Source organism: Stegostoma tigrinum, chromosome 6 (assembly GCF_030684315.1).
Source record: "Stegostoma tigrinum isolate sSteTig4 chromosome 6, sSteTig4.hap1, whole genome shotgun sequence".
Taxonomy (NCBI): domain Eukaryota; kingdom Metazoa; phylum Chordata; class Chondrichthyes; order Orectolobiformes; family Stegostomatidae; genus Stegostoma; species Stegostoma tigrinum.
Window position 1 is genome coordinate 46335920 of NC_081359.1, and position 16091 is coordinate 46352010.

The 16091-nt window shown below is 44.3% G+C and overlaps 1 protein-coding gene and 1 long non-coding RNA gene across 2 annotated transcripts in view; one reads left to right on the forward strand and one right to left on the reverse strand.

The window, feature by feature from the left end:
- LOC125453705 (uncharacterized) overlaps positions 1 to 12074 on the reverse strand; it is a 49851-nt gene extending 37777 nt beyond the window's left edge. The window contains exon 1 of the long non-coding RNA XR_009445840.1: positions 10812 to 12074. This is a non-coding gene — a long non-coding RNA (uncharacterized LOC125453705). The remainder of the gene's footprint in view (positions 1 to 10811) is intronic.
- The window catches only part of LOC125453701 (mastermind-like protein 2), a 430368-nt gene that overhangs the window by 179995 nt on the left and 234282 nt on the right, over positions 1 to 16091 (forward strand). The window lies entirely within an intron of this gene.

A 16091-nucleotide genomic window follows, 5' to 3' on the forward strand; every position in this document is an offset into this window, starting at 1 on the left:
CAAACCGGCCTATAGTTACCGTGGCACAGTGGCTCAGTGGTTCGCACTGCAGCCTCACAGTACCAGGGTCCCGAGTTTACTTCCAGCCTGGGGCGACTGCCTGTGTGGCGTTTGCACATTCTCCCTGTGTCTGCGTGGGTTTCCTCCGGGTGCTCTGGTTTCCTCCCACAGTCCAAAGATGTGCAGGTTAGGTGGATTGGCCATGCTAAATTGCCCATAGTGTTCAGGGGTGTGTGGGTTATAAGGGTATGGGTCTGGGTGGGATGCTTCAAGGGGTGGTGTGGACTTGTTGGGCCGACGGGCCTATTTCCACACTGTAGAGAACCAAATCTAATCTAATCTACTTTTTGTCTACTTCCTTTTTTAAACAGTGGCGTCACATTTGCTGTTTTCCAATCTGCGGGAGCCACCCCAGAGTCCAGTGAATTTTGGTAAATAATTACTAGTGCACTTGCTATTTCCCCTATCACCTCTCTTAGTACCCTGGGATGCATTTCAAGGAAACTTGTCTATCTTTAGCCCCATTAGCTTGCCCAGCACTGCTTCCTTAGCGATAATGATAGTTTCTAGGTCCTCACCTGCTGTAACCTTGCTGTTAGTTTTTGGCATGTTATTTGTGTCTTCCATAGTGAAGACTGACACAAAGTAACTGCTTAATGTCTTGACTATTTCCTCATTCCCAGTTATTAAATTGGCCTTCTCATCCTCTAAAGGACCAATGTTTATCTTCACCACTCTTTTACAATTTACATATTTATAGAAATTTTTGCTGCCTGTTTTTATATTTTGAGCTAGTTTACTGTCATAATCTATCTTACCTTTTTCGTTATAATTTTTTTCTGTGGCTTTCTGCTGGCTTTTAAAGATTTCCCAGTCTACTAGTTTCCCACTATTCTTTGCTTTTTTGTATTTTTTTTTCAATCTGATATTTTCCTTTATTTCCTTAGACATCCATGGCTGGCTCTCTCTTTTCCTACAATTCTTCCTTATCACTGGAATATACTTCTGCTGAGCACTGTGAATAATCGTTTTGAAAGTCCTCCGCTATTCCTCAATTGACCCACCATAAAGCTTTTGCTCCCATTCTACCTTAGCTAACTCCTCCCTCATTCCTTCACAGTCTCCTTTGTTTAAGCACAGAACATAGGTACTGGAGTTAACCCTCTTACGCTCCATCTGTATTTTAAATTCGACCATACTGTGATCACTCCTTCCAAAAGGATCCCTAACTGTGAGATCATTAATTATTCTTGTCTCATTACACAGGACCAGATCTCGGATAACTTGCTCCCTCGTAGGTTCCATTACATATTGTTCAAGGAAATTATCATGGATGCATTCTATGAACCCCTCCTCAAGGCTGCCATGACTGACCTGGTTTTACCAATCGATATGTAGATTAAGATCCCCCATGATAATTGCTGTACCATTTTTACATGCATTACCTATTTCAATTTTTATTGCCCACCCCACAATGCCTTATTTGGTGGCCTATAGACCACACCTATCAGTGACTTCTTCTCCCTGCTATTTCTAATTTCTACCCAAATGGATTCAACGTTTTGTTCAGTGGAACCTATATCATCTCTCACTACTGCCCTGATATCATCCTTAAAAATCAGAGTAACACCACCTTCCTTACCTTCCTGTCTGTCCTTCTGAACAGTTTGATTCCCCTGGATATTTAACCCCCAGTCATGACCATCCTGTAACCATGTCTCTGTAATGGCCACGAAATCATATCCATTTACCATGATTTGCACCGCCAACTCATCCTCCTTGTTTTGAATGCTCCAAGCATTCAGGTAAATTGCCCTTATGCCAGTTTTACACCTTTTTGGGTCCTATTACCTCCATTACTTTAGGTCTTGTGTTCTCCTTCCCTTTATCTTTTTTCCTAATGTTCACGTTCTGAAGCAGTCTGTGTTCATATAAAACAAGACAAGGAAAGCCTGCTGTGTTCATCCAGCTACACACTTTGTTATCATGGAAAACATTCAAGCTTAGATTAAATGGAAGCAATTAAATTCATGTTATGTAAGTGCCAGATGATGACTATGTCCAGCAAGGGAGTATCTGACCATCTCCCATGACTTTGAGTTGCATTATGATCACTGATTTCCCTCAACATCAACACTGTGGTGAATATCATCGACCAGAAATTTAACTGGGCCAACCATGTAAATACAATCGCTGCAAGAGTAGACAAGTGTCTGAGAATTCTGTGGCATGTGACTTGCTTCTGACTCCTTAAAGCCTGTCCAACTTCTGCAATGTCTCTTGTCAATGTCAATGAGTTCGGAGGAAGGGTCATCAGACCCGAAACATAAACTCTGATTTTTCTTCACAGATGCTGCCAGAACTTTTCCAGCAGCTTCTATTTTTTTGTCTTGATTTACAGCATCTGGAGTTCTTTCGGTTTTTATCTAAATTGTCTCAGTCAGGAGTGTGGTGGAGTACTCTTGACTTACGTAGATCAGTTCAGTTCCAACAACACTTCAGGTTTGACAGCTTACAAGAAAAACTTGGCACTCTATCCGCCATCTTCAACATTCATTCCTTCCATCATTGGGTCACAGTGGCAGCCATATGTTTATTATACTACATGGCAATAAATACATGGGGACCGCACCAGTTGCAATTTCTATTTCAAGTCTCGTGCAATTCTGGCCTGGAATATATTACCATTCTTTCATTGTTGCTGGGTTTAAAATATTAAATCCATTTCTTTATAGTACGATTGTACGTACACCATATGGACTGCAGTGATTCAGGAATATGGCCAATAGTCAACTATTCAAAGATGATGGGAAAGGAGCAACAAATCCTGACCTTTGCAGTGATGCTGACATTCCAACAAACAGAAAGAAAAATAATGTAACCAATAATCTATCATGTCTTATTCATTTACTGATGAAAAGTGCAGTTAATGTATCTGTTTGATAATAATGCCTCAGACCTCTTCCCTTCAGCAGCCTGTCACCTTTCAGGCAACCTTCTGGTCTGAGAGGGATTTTAAACGTGTGGTGGCCTCTGTTATCTGGTTGTGTTCAGCTTTGGCTATGCATTGGCCTTCATTAAACATAAAATGCATCTCATTTTATTAATAAAGAACAAAGAAAAAAGCTTTTTGCTATTCACCCTGTCTATACTCCTCATGATTTTGTAGACCTCAATCAGGTCCCCCCTCAATCTCTGTCTTTCTAATGAAAATAATCCTAATATACTCAACCTCTCTTCATAGCTAAACCCTCCATACCAGGCAACATCCTGGTGAACCTTCTCTGCACCCTCTCCAAAGCCCTACCACATCCTTTTGGTAATGTGGCGACCAGAACTGCACACAGTACTCCAAATGTGGCCGAACCAAAGTCCTATACAACTGCAACATGACCTGCCATCTCTTGTACTCAATACCCCGTCCAATGCAGGAAAGCATGCCATATGCCTTTTTGACCACCCCATTGACCTGCGTTGTCACCTTCAGGGAACAATGGACCTGAACACCCAGATCTCTCTGTTCATCAATTTTCCCCAGGACTTTTCCATTTACTGTATTGCTCACCCTTGAATTTGATCGTCCAAAATGCATCACCTCGCATTTGCCCGGATTGAACTCCATAATAATAAGAGTATTGTAAAAGAAAAAAAATCCACAAGGCAAGGCTAGTATTTGCTGCCCAGCTCCTACTGCCCTTTAAGAAGAGTTGGGGAACCACCTTAAACCACTATAATTCTGGTGGTGAAGATACTCCCAGAGTGCTGTTACATAAGAGGTTCTGGAATTTTGATCAATAGTGACGCCAAAACACTGTTTGCCCTGGAGGATAATTTGGTTGTGATGGTGTTCGTACATTTCTGCTCCCTTTCCAGGTGTTGGAAGTCATGGTTCATGCTACTGCCATCAATTATATCAATTGTGTAGAAATTGTTTAGCTCAGTATTATATCAGAATGTATGAGAGCACTGAAAATTATTTAATTCCTTGAGTGTTAGGAGGTTATCAGTTATGAAGAGAGATTACATAAATCAGGCCTCTTTTTCTCTAGAATATAGAAGATTAAGAAGTAACCTGATCAAAGTCTTCAAGATATTAGCAGAAAAATATATTGTGGATAAAGATAAACTATTTCCACCAGTTGAATATCCTAGAACCTGGTGCATAACTGAAAAAAATAGAACCAGACCATTTAGAAGACATGCTGACATCATCATCATAGAATCTGTACAGCATGGAAACAGGCTTTTCGTCCCAACAAGTCCACACTAACACTCCAAAGAACATACCACCCAGACCCATCTCTCTTTTCCCTGTGACCCACCTAATCTACACATCGCTGAACACTACAGGCAATTTAGCATGGCAAGTCTACCTAACCTGCGCATCTTTGGACTCTGGAAGGAATCCAGAGCACCCAGCAGAAAAGGGGAAACTGTGCAAACTCCACATAGATAGTCGTGCAAGGTGGGAATCAAATCCAGATCCTTGGCACTGTGAAGCAGCAGTGCTAACCAGTGAGGTACCATTCTGTACTTTTACATTCACAGCGTGGCAAAGGTTTGGAACTCACATCCAGTTGATGCTAGAGCAGTTATTAATTTTAAATCTCAAGATAAATATGGATTTGTTAAGTGACGTATTAAGGGATCTGTGAATAAGGCATGTAAAGTTTGGTCACAGATCAGCCATTCTAGTTTAACAAATATAGGGGGGGCTGAAGGACCTGTTCCTGTTCTTATGTTCAAAAAGAGAAGTTGCTGGAAAAGCTCAGCAGGCCTAGCAGCATCTGTGAAGAAAAAAGTTAGAGTTAACAGTGACCTTTTGTCAGAACTGATGGTAGTTGGGAAAACAGGTTTATATGCAGAAAACAGGGAGGGGGATGAGGTAGGAAGTAAATCATAGAATCGAGCATGAAGAGAGAGAGGAGCAGTTGGATGGACAAAGGAGTGAATAGCGATCTGGCTGGGAGGCTGAATAGTTGTTAATGAGGTCTGTGAGTGACTAACAATAGGTAATATGTAATGGCAGGCTATATGATAACAAGGCCTGGTGTGTGGGGTAGGGGCTGGGACATGGGAAAGTTAGGCCCTAAAATTATTGAACTTGCTGTTGAGGTCAGAGGGCTGCAGGGTCCCCAAGTGGGAAATGAGTTTTTGTTCTTCCAGCTTGCGTTAAGCTTTGCTTGAACTCTGTAGCAAGCCAGAGACACACAACTATTGGCCAAGGTGGTATGTTAAAGTGGCAGGCAACAGGTAGCTTGGGGTCTTTTTCGCAAGCAGAAAGTAGATGTTCTGAGAAGTGATCACCCAATCTATGCTTTGTTCCCCCAATGATTAGAGGAGACCACATTGTGAACAACAAATGCAGTAGATTAGATTCTGGAAAATGAAGTGTTACTTCACCTGGAAGGTATGTTTGGACCCTTGGGTAGTGGGGAGGGAGGTGGTAAATGGGCAGGTTTTGCACCTTTGCCAGTTACAGGGGAAGGTGCAGTGAGGCTGGGGCATTGTATTGGGGTGAAGGAAGAGTGGACCAGGGTGCACCAGAGGGAACAGTCCCTGCAGAAGGCAGGCAAGGGAGGGTTGGGAATATGTGCCTTGTGATGGTATCTCGCTAGAGACAGTGGAAATGGCATGTGATGATCTTCTGGATGTAGATGCTGGTGCAATGGTTGATTAGGGCAAGGGGAACCCTATCGCTCTTGCAGGAGGAATCAGAGGAGGTGAGGGCAGAACAGCAGGAGATAATTCAGACCTGATTGAAGACCCTGTCGACAACTGTGCTGGGGATTCCTTGGTTGAGGAAGAAGGTGGACATTTCAGAGGCTTCCATGTCGAAATTGGCCTCATCTGAACATATGCGATGGAGACAGAGGAACTGAGAGAATGGGATGGAGTCTTTACAGGAAGCAGGGTGTGAAGATGTATAGTCCAAATAGCTGTGGGAGTCAGTGGGTTCATAGTGGGTATTAGTGGACAGTCTGTCCCCAGAAATAGAAACTGAGATGTCAAGGAAGGGAAGGGAGGAGTTAGAGATAGACCAGGTGAAAGTGAGGGCAGGGTAGATATTGGAAGCAAAATCGATTAACTTTTCCAATTCCGAATGAGAGAGGAAAGCAGCACTGATGATATCATTGATATATTGGAGAAAGAGTTGTGGGTGTGAGCTGGAATAGGATTGGAACAAGGAATGTTCCATGTACTCCATAAAGAGACAGGCATAACTGGGGCCCATTTGGATACCCATAGTCACCTATGCTCCTATGTTGCCATGTTCCTCTGTGTGATAAACCACAGGTACTCTCATTATTTCCAATTTTATTTTGGAACTTGATATTAACAGCAGTGTGTTTCAGTTTTGTACTGTCTTTAAAAATATACAAAATGAAAATACTGAATGTCCCCTAATAATGTGTGCTATGTTGCTGGTGATTCTTAAGCAGTGTGTTGAGATTGGCTGCGACCAATTACAAAATATAGATACAAATCCCCTTAATGTGCTGGTAGGGTAAAAATGTGCAAGTAGAGCTAGGCAAAAAGAAGGGGTACGTCTGTTCTAAAACGGTCAGTCATTTCATATCTAACCAAAATGGTCAGGAAAGCAAACAGCTGCTAAATGGTTTGTAATTCATTTGGTGCTTTCTATTGTACGTTGTTGCATGTGGTTTCATTTGCACAGAGCTAACAAATTGCTTTGTAGCTGCACAGAATGTCTAGTCTTGCCTGTGACAGATTGGAAGTCAGGAAGTTTTTCTGTTATCACATTCCTCCTTTATATCGTTGCGTTTATCATAGAACATAGAACAGTACAGCACAGAACAGGCCCTTCAGCCCACAATGTTGTGCCGACCATTGATCCTCATGGATGCACCCTCAAATTTCTGTGACCATATACATGTCCAGCAGTCTCTTAAATGACCCCAATGACCTTGCTTCCACAACTGCTGCTGGCAACGCATTCCATGCTCTCACAACTCTCTGCGTAAAGAACCTGCCTCTGACATCCCCTCTATACTTTCCACCAACCAGCTTAAAACTATGACCCCTCGTGCTAGCCATTTCTGCCCTGGGAAATAGTCTCTGGCTATCGACTCTATCTATGCCTCTCATTATCTTGTATACCTCAATTAGGTCCCCTCTCCTCCTCCTTTTCTCCAATGAAAAGAGACCGAGCTCAGTCAACCTCTCTTCATAAGATAAGCCCTCCAGTCCAGGCAGCATCCTGGTAAACCTCCTCTGAACCCTCTCCAAAGCATCCACATCTTTCCTATAATAGGGCGCCCAGAACTGGACGCAGTATTCCAAGTGCGGTCTAACCAAAGTTTTATAGAGCTGCAACAAGATCTCACGACTCTTAAACTCAATCCCCCTGTTAATGAAAGCCAAAACACCATATGCTTTCTTAACAACCCTGTCCACTTGGGTGGCCATTTTAAGGGATCTATGTATCTGCACACCAAGATCCCTCTGTTCCTCCACGCTGCCAAGAATCCTATCCTTAATCCTGTACTCAGCTTTCAAATTCGACCTTCCAAAATGCATCACCTCGCATTTATCCAGGTTGAACTCCATCTGCCACCTCTCAGCCCATCTCTGCATCCTGTCAATGTCCCGCTGCAGCCTACAACAGCCCTCTACACTGTCAACGACACCTCCGACCTTTGTGTCGTCTGCAAACTTGCTGACCCATCCTTCAATTCCCTCGTCCAAGTCATTAATAAAAATTACAAACAGTAGAGGCCCAAGGACAGAGCCCTGTGGAACCCCACTCACCACTGACTTCCAGGCAGAATATTTTCCTTCTACTACCACACGCTGTCTTCTGTTGGCCAGCCAATTCTGTATCCAAGCAGCTAAGTTCCCCTGTATCCCATTCCTCCTGACCTTCTGAATGAGCCTTCCATGGGGAACCTTATCAAATGCCTTACTGAAGTCCATATACACCACATCCACAGCTCGACCCTCATCAACCTTACTAGTCACATCCTCAAAAAACTCGATAAGGTTTGTAAGGCATGACCTACCCCTCACAAAGCCATGTTGACTGTATTTGATCAAGCCATGCTCTTCCAGATGGTCATAAATCTTATCCCTCAGAATCCATTCTAACACCTTGCAGACGACAGACGTGAGACTTACCGGTCTATAATTGCCGGGGATTTCCCTATTTCCTTTCTTGAAGAGAGGAATTACATTTGCCTCTCTCCAGTCCTCAGGTACGACTCCAGTGGAGAGCGAGGATGCAAAGATCTTCGCAAGTGGCGAAGCAATTGCATTTCTCGCTTCCCAAAGCAGCCGAGGACAAATCTGATCCGGGCCTGGCGACTTGTCAATCTTAATGTTTGACAAAATTTTCAGTACATCAGCTTCCTCTATCTCTATCCATTCCAGCATGCACACCTGCTCTTCAAAGGTTTCATTCACTACACAGTTCGATTCTTTCGTAAAGACAGAAGCAAAAAACTCATTTAGGGCTTCCCCTACCTCCTCAGGCTCCACACACAAGTTCCCTATGCTATCCCTGATCGGCCCTACTCTTTCTTTGACCATTCTCTTATTCCTCACGTAAGTGTAAAATGCCTTTGTGTTTTCCCGGATTCCTTCTGCCAAGCCTTTCTCGTGCCCCCTCCTGGCTCTCCTCAGACCATTTTTGAGCTCCTTCCTTGCCTGCATGTAATCCTCTCTAGCTGAACTTGACCCTAGCTTCCTCCACCTTATGTAAGCTACCTTCTTCCTTTTCACTAGAAGCTCCACCGCTCTCGTCATCCAAGGTTCCTTTATCTTACCCCTTCTTGCCTGTCTCAGAGGGACATATTTACTCATCACTCCCAACAACTGTTCCTTAAACCATCTCCACATGTCTATAGTTCCCTTACCATGGAACAACTGCTCCCAGTCCATGCTTCCTAACTCGTGTCTAATCGCATCATAGTTTCCTCTTCCCCAATTAAATATCCTCCCATTCTGCCTAATCCTCTCCTTCTCCATAGCTATGTAGAATGAGAGAGTGTTATGGTCACTATCACCAAAATGCTCTCCCACCACAAGATCTGATACCTGCCCCGGCTCGTTTCCGAGCACCAAGTCTAGAATGGCCTCTCCCCTCGTCGGCCTGTCAACGTACTGCGTTAGGAAACCCTCCTGAACACACCTTACAAAAACAGCTCCATTCAAATCTTCTGCTCGAAGGAGGTTCCAATCAATATTAGGAAAGTTAAAGTCACCCATTACAACAACCCTACTGCGTCCACACTTTTCCAAAATCTGTCGACCTATGCTTTCTACAATCTCCCTGCTGCTATTGGGGGGCCTGTAGTAAACCCCTAACGAGGTGACTACTCCCTTGCTGTTCCTAATTTCCACCCATACTGACTCAGTAGGCAGATCTTCCTCGACAATGGAAGCTTCTGTAGCTGTGATACTCTCTCTGATTAGTAGTGCTACACCCCCTCCTCTTTTTCCCCCCTCCCTATTCTTTTTAAATGTTCTAAACCCTGGAACATCCAGCAACCATTCCTGCCCATGAGAAACCCATGTCTCTGTTATGGCCACAACATCATAGCACCAGGTACTGATCCATGCTCTAAGTTCATCACTTTTATTCCTGATACTCCTTGCATTAAAGCAAACACACTTTAACCGATCCCTTGGTTCCTTCCCAGGAAAATCCTTCCCACTAGCTGGTCTACCTCTTGCTACTGCCTCACCTGCATCAACGCTCACCTCTGGTATACAGCTCAGGTTCCCACCCCCCTGCCATACTAGTTTAAACCCTCTGGAACTACTCGAGCAAACCTTCCACCCAGGACATTGGTCCCCTTCCAGTTCAGATGCAACCCGTCCTTCTTGTACAGGTCCCACCTTCCCCAGAAGGCATCCCAATTATCAACATATCTGAAGCCCTCCCTCCTACACCAGCTGCGTAGCCACGTGTTCAGCTGCGCCCGCTCCCTGTTCCTCACCTCGCTATCTCGTGGCACCGGTAGTAAACCAGAGAACACTACTCTGTTCGTCCTGCTCTGCAGCTTCCATCCTAACTCCATGAAATCACTTTTTATATCCTCAACCCTATTTCTGGCTATATCATTTGTGCCAATATGTAACACGATTTCTGGCTGTTCACCCTCCCCTTTCAGAACTTTATACACCCGATCGGAGACGTCCCGGACCCTGGCACCAGGGAGGCAACATACCTTCCGGGAATCCCGATCTTGCCCACAAAATCTCCTGTCGATTCCCCTAACTATCGAGTCCCCTACCACGAGTACTTTTCTATTCTGCCCCCTTCCCTTCTTTGCCACAGTGTCAGGCTCAGTGCCAGAGAACTGACTACTATGGCTTTCCTCTGGTAGGTCAACACCCCCAGCAGTATCCAAAACGGTATACTTATTGCTGAGGGGAATGCCCACAGGGGATCTCTGCACTGTCTGTCTGTCCCCTTTCCTCCCCCTAACTGTAACCCATCTATCCTCGTCCTGAGCCTTAGGAGTGACCAACTCCCGATAACTCCTCTCAATTACCCCCTCTGCCTCCCGAATGATCCGTAGTTCATCCAGCTCCAGCTCCATTTCCCTAACACGGTTTTCAAGGAGCTGTAGCTGGGTGCACTTCCCGCAGATGTAGCCAGCGGAGACGTGTGCCACATCTCCCAACTGCCACATTTTGCAGGAGGAGCAAGCAACTGCCCTAGCATCCATACCCCACTTATCTGAACACCCACTCAATACTAAAGCAGAAAGCTCACTTCAAGTAATAATAACAAATTAATAACAAACTTATGTTCAATAGAGAAAGTTTAGAATGAACCTTACCTTATTAACTAGGTTAGAGGAGGGCGGCGGGTGGGAGACACTACAGTTGTAGAGTCTCGGGTTAAGCCGCCTTGCTGATATATATGGTCACTGCTTTCCTTCCCGGCTGCCCCTCTGGTCCTCGTCACTTCCTCTGATGCTCCCGCTCCTTCTCTGAAAGAGGAAAAAAAACACCGCTGCCCGCTACCGGTAAGTAATTTTAAAAATAAACTGCTTTACCTTAGCTGCAGTCTTCCGGGTCCGTCTTGCCTCTGCTGCTGCTCGCACTCAAAATGGCCGTTGGCGTCGAAGGGTGAGTATTTATACTCACTGCTTTCCTTCCCGGCTGCCCCTCTGGTCCTCGTCACTTCCTCTGATGCTCCCGCTCCTTCTCTGAAAGAGGAAAAAAAACACCGCTGCCCGCTACCGGTAAGTAATTTTAAAAATAAACTGCTTTACCTTAGCTGCAGTCTTCCGGGTCCGTCTTGCCTCTGCTGCTGCTCGCACTCAAAATGGCCGTTGGCGTCGAAGGGTGAGTATTTATACTCACTGCTTTCCTTCCCGGCTGCTCCTCTGGTCCTCGTCACTTCCTCTGATGCTCCCGCTCCTTCTCTGAAAGAGGAAAAAAAAAACACCGCTGCCCGCTACCGGTAAGTAATTTTAAAAATAAACTGCTTTACCTTAGCTGCAGTCTTCCGGGTCCGTCTTGCCTCTGCTGCTGCTCGCACTCAAAATGGCCGTTGGCGTCGAAGGGTGAGTATTTATACTCACTGCTTTCCTTCCCGGCTGCCCCTCTGGTCCTCGTCACTTCCTCTGATGCTCCCGCTCCTTCTCTGAAAGAGGAAAAAAAACACCGCTGCCCGCTACCGGTAAGTAATTTTAAAAATAAACTGCTTTACCTTAGCTGCAGTCTTCCGGGTCCGTCTTGCCTCTGCTGCTGCTCGCACTCAAAATGGCCGTTGGCGTCGAAGGGTGAGTATTTATACTCACTGCTTTCCTTCCCGGCTGCCCCTCTGGTCCTCGTCACTTCCTCTGATGCTCCCGCTCCTTCTCTGAAAGAGGAAAAAAAACACCGCTGCCCGCTACCGGTAAGTAATTTTAAAAATAAACTGCTTTACCTTAGCTGCAGTCTTCCGGGTCCGTCTTGCCTCTGCTGCTGCTCGCACTCAAAATGGCCGTTGGCGTCGAAGGGTGAGTATTTATACTCACTGCTTTCCTTCCCGGCTGCCCCTCTGGTCCTCGTCACTTCCTCTGATGCTCCCGCTCCTTCTCTGAAAGAGGAAAAAAAAAACACCGCTGCCCGCTACCGGTAAGTAATTTTAAAAATAAACTGCTTTACCTTAGCTGCAGTCTTCCGGGTCCGTCTTGCCTCTGCTGCTGCTCGCACTCAGATCGCAACAGGGCTGAGGGTTCATGTCATTTAGATTTTATTCTCACTAACTTCTGCAAGTTAATTTTCGAGAACTTCCTTTTTTTAAAAGAGTTAACTGTACCTGTACATGCGCTCTGCAATGTGATGTATTTCAACAGCAAAGCTCAACTGTACATGCTTTTAAGCACTTCACTGCATTACAGATTGCATGATTGTATTATTGGAGGCTTTTTACCCAGACCTTTTTGACTACAATGGAGGACTGTCCCAGGTTCCTGACTACAAAATACTCAAGGGCAAGAGACTGTTACAATAACTAGCAAACTTTCCCAATTGCATTGTTTGAAAGTAGTTCTGAATCTTAAGTAGCCTTTAGTATATGCTGCTTTTGCATATATGGTTAACATGTATTATGACCTCATAATAATGATCCATTTTCCACGCAATGCAAACACAGCATCGTCAACAAAAAAAATTGTAATTGCTTCTGAGATGATTATATTAGATTCCCTACAGTGTTGGAACAGGCCCTTTGGCCCAACAAATCTACACTGCCCCTTGGGGCATCCCACCCAGACCCATCCCCCTATAGCCCACACACTCCTGAACACTACAGGCAATTTAGCGTGGCCAATCCACCTAGCCTGCACATCGTTGGACTGTGGGAGGAAACCGGAGCACCTGGAGGAAACCCACGCAAACATGGAGAAAATGTGCAAACGCCGCACAGACAGTTACCCGAGGCAGAAATCGAACCTGGGTCTCTGGCGCTATGAGGCTGCAGTGCTAACCACTGAGCCACCGTGCCGCCACCAAGGCTATTTTGCTTTCTTACAATGACTACAATTAATTCTTTACACAAATGGTGTCATCAGCAGTTCGGAGGAGAATGAATTTGAATTAGAACAAATTAAAATGTTTACTGTTGTATCAATGGAGTACTACTAACTAACAGCACTGTTGAGGCCAAAATCCATAGAAGTGTCTTGTGCTGCTCTTTTTTTTGTGAAAGCAGTGTAGTTAGATGTAGCGACAGGAACATGTTTCAGCGTATGGTGAATTCTTATCATTGGAGGAGGGGACTCCAGTGAAACTTGCACTAATATTCGTTAAGCTTCTATGTTCCTTAGGTGTTTAGTGTTGTAGGTTAATTAAGCATGTTTCCTGAACTCATTGCAGCCTTGGTCAAAACATGAAAAAAAATCCAGAGGTGAGGTGAGAATGACAGTCTGTGACATCAAGGCAGCATTTGACTGAGTGTCTTCATGGAATCAGTGAAATTAAGCCAGTGGAAATTGGGGGGGGGGGGAAATCTCTCCAGTGGTCAAAACCATCCTTAACACACAGGGAGTTGGCTCTGGTTGCAGCCCAGTCATTTCAACCATGGAACATCACCAGTGTGGTGTTTCTCAGAGCACTTCCCAGGCCCAACTATCTACTGCTGTTTCATCACTGATCTTCCCTCCATCATAAGGTAGAAGAGGTGATGTGGTGAACAGTGTTCAGCAGAATTCATACCTGGGTGCAGGTGATGTAGGAAGGATAGAAAGGGAAGCAAGAGAGGAGAGGGAGTGGCACTTTTAGAGTCAAATGGATGTACAGCATGGAAACAAACCCTTCAATTCAGCTCGTCTGTGCCGACCAGATGTCTTATATAAATTTAGTTCTATTTGCAAGCATTTGGCCCATTTCTGTCTAACCCCTTGTTCTTCATACATCCACTCAGGTGCCTTTTTAAATGTTGTAATCGTACCAGCTTTCACCACTTCCTTTGGCAGCTCATTCCATACATGCACTACCCTCAGTATGAAAACGTTGTCCTTTTATGTCTTGCCTCTCACTCACTTTAAATCCATGCCTTCATGTTTTGGACACCCTCCACCTCCCGCTGCGGTGAAAAAAGCTTACTTATTTACTCTATCCATGCACCTTATGATTTTATTAACCTCTAAGATCACGTTATTGGGATTGTAATATAGGCTACCAATAGTCAGCAAGATATTGAGAAACAAATGGTGTAAAGAGGTCTCAGTTATCTGTGAGAATAATAGTGTGGTTATGGTCAGGGATTTTAATTTTCTGAACATTGACTGGTACAGTCGTTGTGTTAAGGGCTTAGATGGAGAGGAACTTGTTAAATGTGCTCAATAAAATTTTCTGATTCAGTTGTGGATGTACCTACTAAAGAAGGAGTAAAACTTGACCTACTCTTGGGAAGTAATGCAGAGCAGGGTGACTGAGGTGTAGTGGGGGAGCACTTTGGGGCCAGTGACCATAATTTTATTAGTTTTAATATAGTGAGTGAAAAGGATAAACTGGGTCTGAAAGTTCTAAATTCGAGGAAAGCCAATTTTGACGGCATTAGAACAAAGAACATAGAACAGTTGCTAATTGATTTTACATTCTTGATTACTGTTTGACTGTTTATACGTTTATAAACACAATGATTATTATGACCCTGGTTTCAGCCTGCATATCTTTAGACGCACGAGGCCACCAGTTTTGGATGTCCTTTTATTTCCCCTTATGGGTAGGTGCCTAGATTGTTTCAAAACAATCTCCTAGAAGAACTTTGCTTGTTCATTTACTCTTTTACCTGCCAACTTGATTCTAATCCAACCAAGGCCAGATTCCCTCCTAACTCTCTATTGCCCTCCATCATTTGTGTATATGTTCAGTCATGAATGTATCACTAATGCTGACTTATTCTAGTGTACTAGAGGAGTTTGTGTTTCAGTTGTCCTGGTCACATCCATCTTGAACACTGCATTTAGTTGTAAATTATAGAGGTAATGGTAAAGTGAAGATTCACCAGAGTGATAACATGGTGCAATGGATTAAATTATGATAGCAGGTTTAATGAATCCCATTTATATTCCAATGAGCATTAGATAGGGTGGACAGTGAGAGTCTTTTTCCGAGGATGGTGACTTCAGCTTGTACAAGGGGGCATTGCTACAGATTGAGGGGTGATAGATCTAAGACAGATGTCAGAGGCAGGTTCTTTACTCAGAGTGGAACGCCCTGCCTGCCAGTGTAGTTAACTCAGCCACATTAGGGGCATTTAAACAGTCCTTGGATAAGCATATGGATGATGACGGGATACTGTAGGGGGAAGGGCTTAGATTAGTTCACAGGTTGGCGCAATATCGAGGGCCGAAGGGCCTGTTCTGTGCTGTATTGTTCTATGTTCTATGAGTTTAAGAGCAATGATTAATGTTTAAAGTTAGAGTTAGGGTGTTTAAAAATTAAATCAAAAGTTATATTCTCACAAAGTGTTGTGTAAAACTGGAAACCTCTCTCAATGTCTTATGATGATGCTGAGTCAGTTGAAACTTTTAGGACTGAGATCAAATTTTATTTGGCAGATGGTTTAAAAAAATCAGGATCAAAGGCACGTCAATGGATTTGGTGTAAGATCTGCTTGTAAGTGGTATAAGGGGCTGAATGGTCCTCTGAGGTGGCAACACAAGTTGTGAGAAGGTCAAATAATTGGGTTGGTTGACAAAGTATTTACCCCCATCTTGCCATCTCAGTAATTAAATACTGAGTTTGGAAGGCCTGTGGGGGATCTTCCCAATCTGATGCCAATTACAAGGCTATTAAGAGGTCTATTAGCACTACTTGAGGATCTCAACATGCTGCAGCCCAATTTCCTGCCTTCCTGGCAGGACAGAGATAAGTGCCTGCCTGTGGGTTGTGAAGCTTCATTTGCTCCATTCTGAAGGCATTTGGAGACATGGATGGCAGGTAAGGCATGTGGCAGCTGAAAGCTCCCCTCCTGCCCTTGCTTCCGATCTCTTGAATCCACCACCCTCACTTTGTGACATCTACACATATGTTAAAAAAAACACTCATCTACCCTCTATTGCAGCCCTTCTTTTCTGTCCAGCCTGAGATTCCAGTGTCAATCTCCAGCTTCTAGAGTC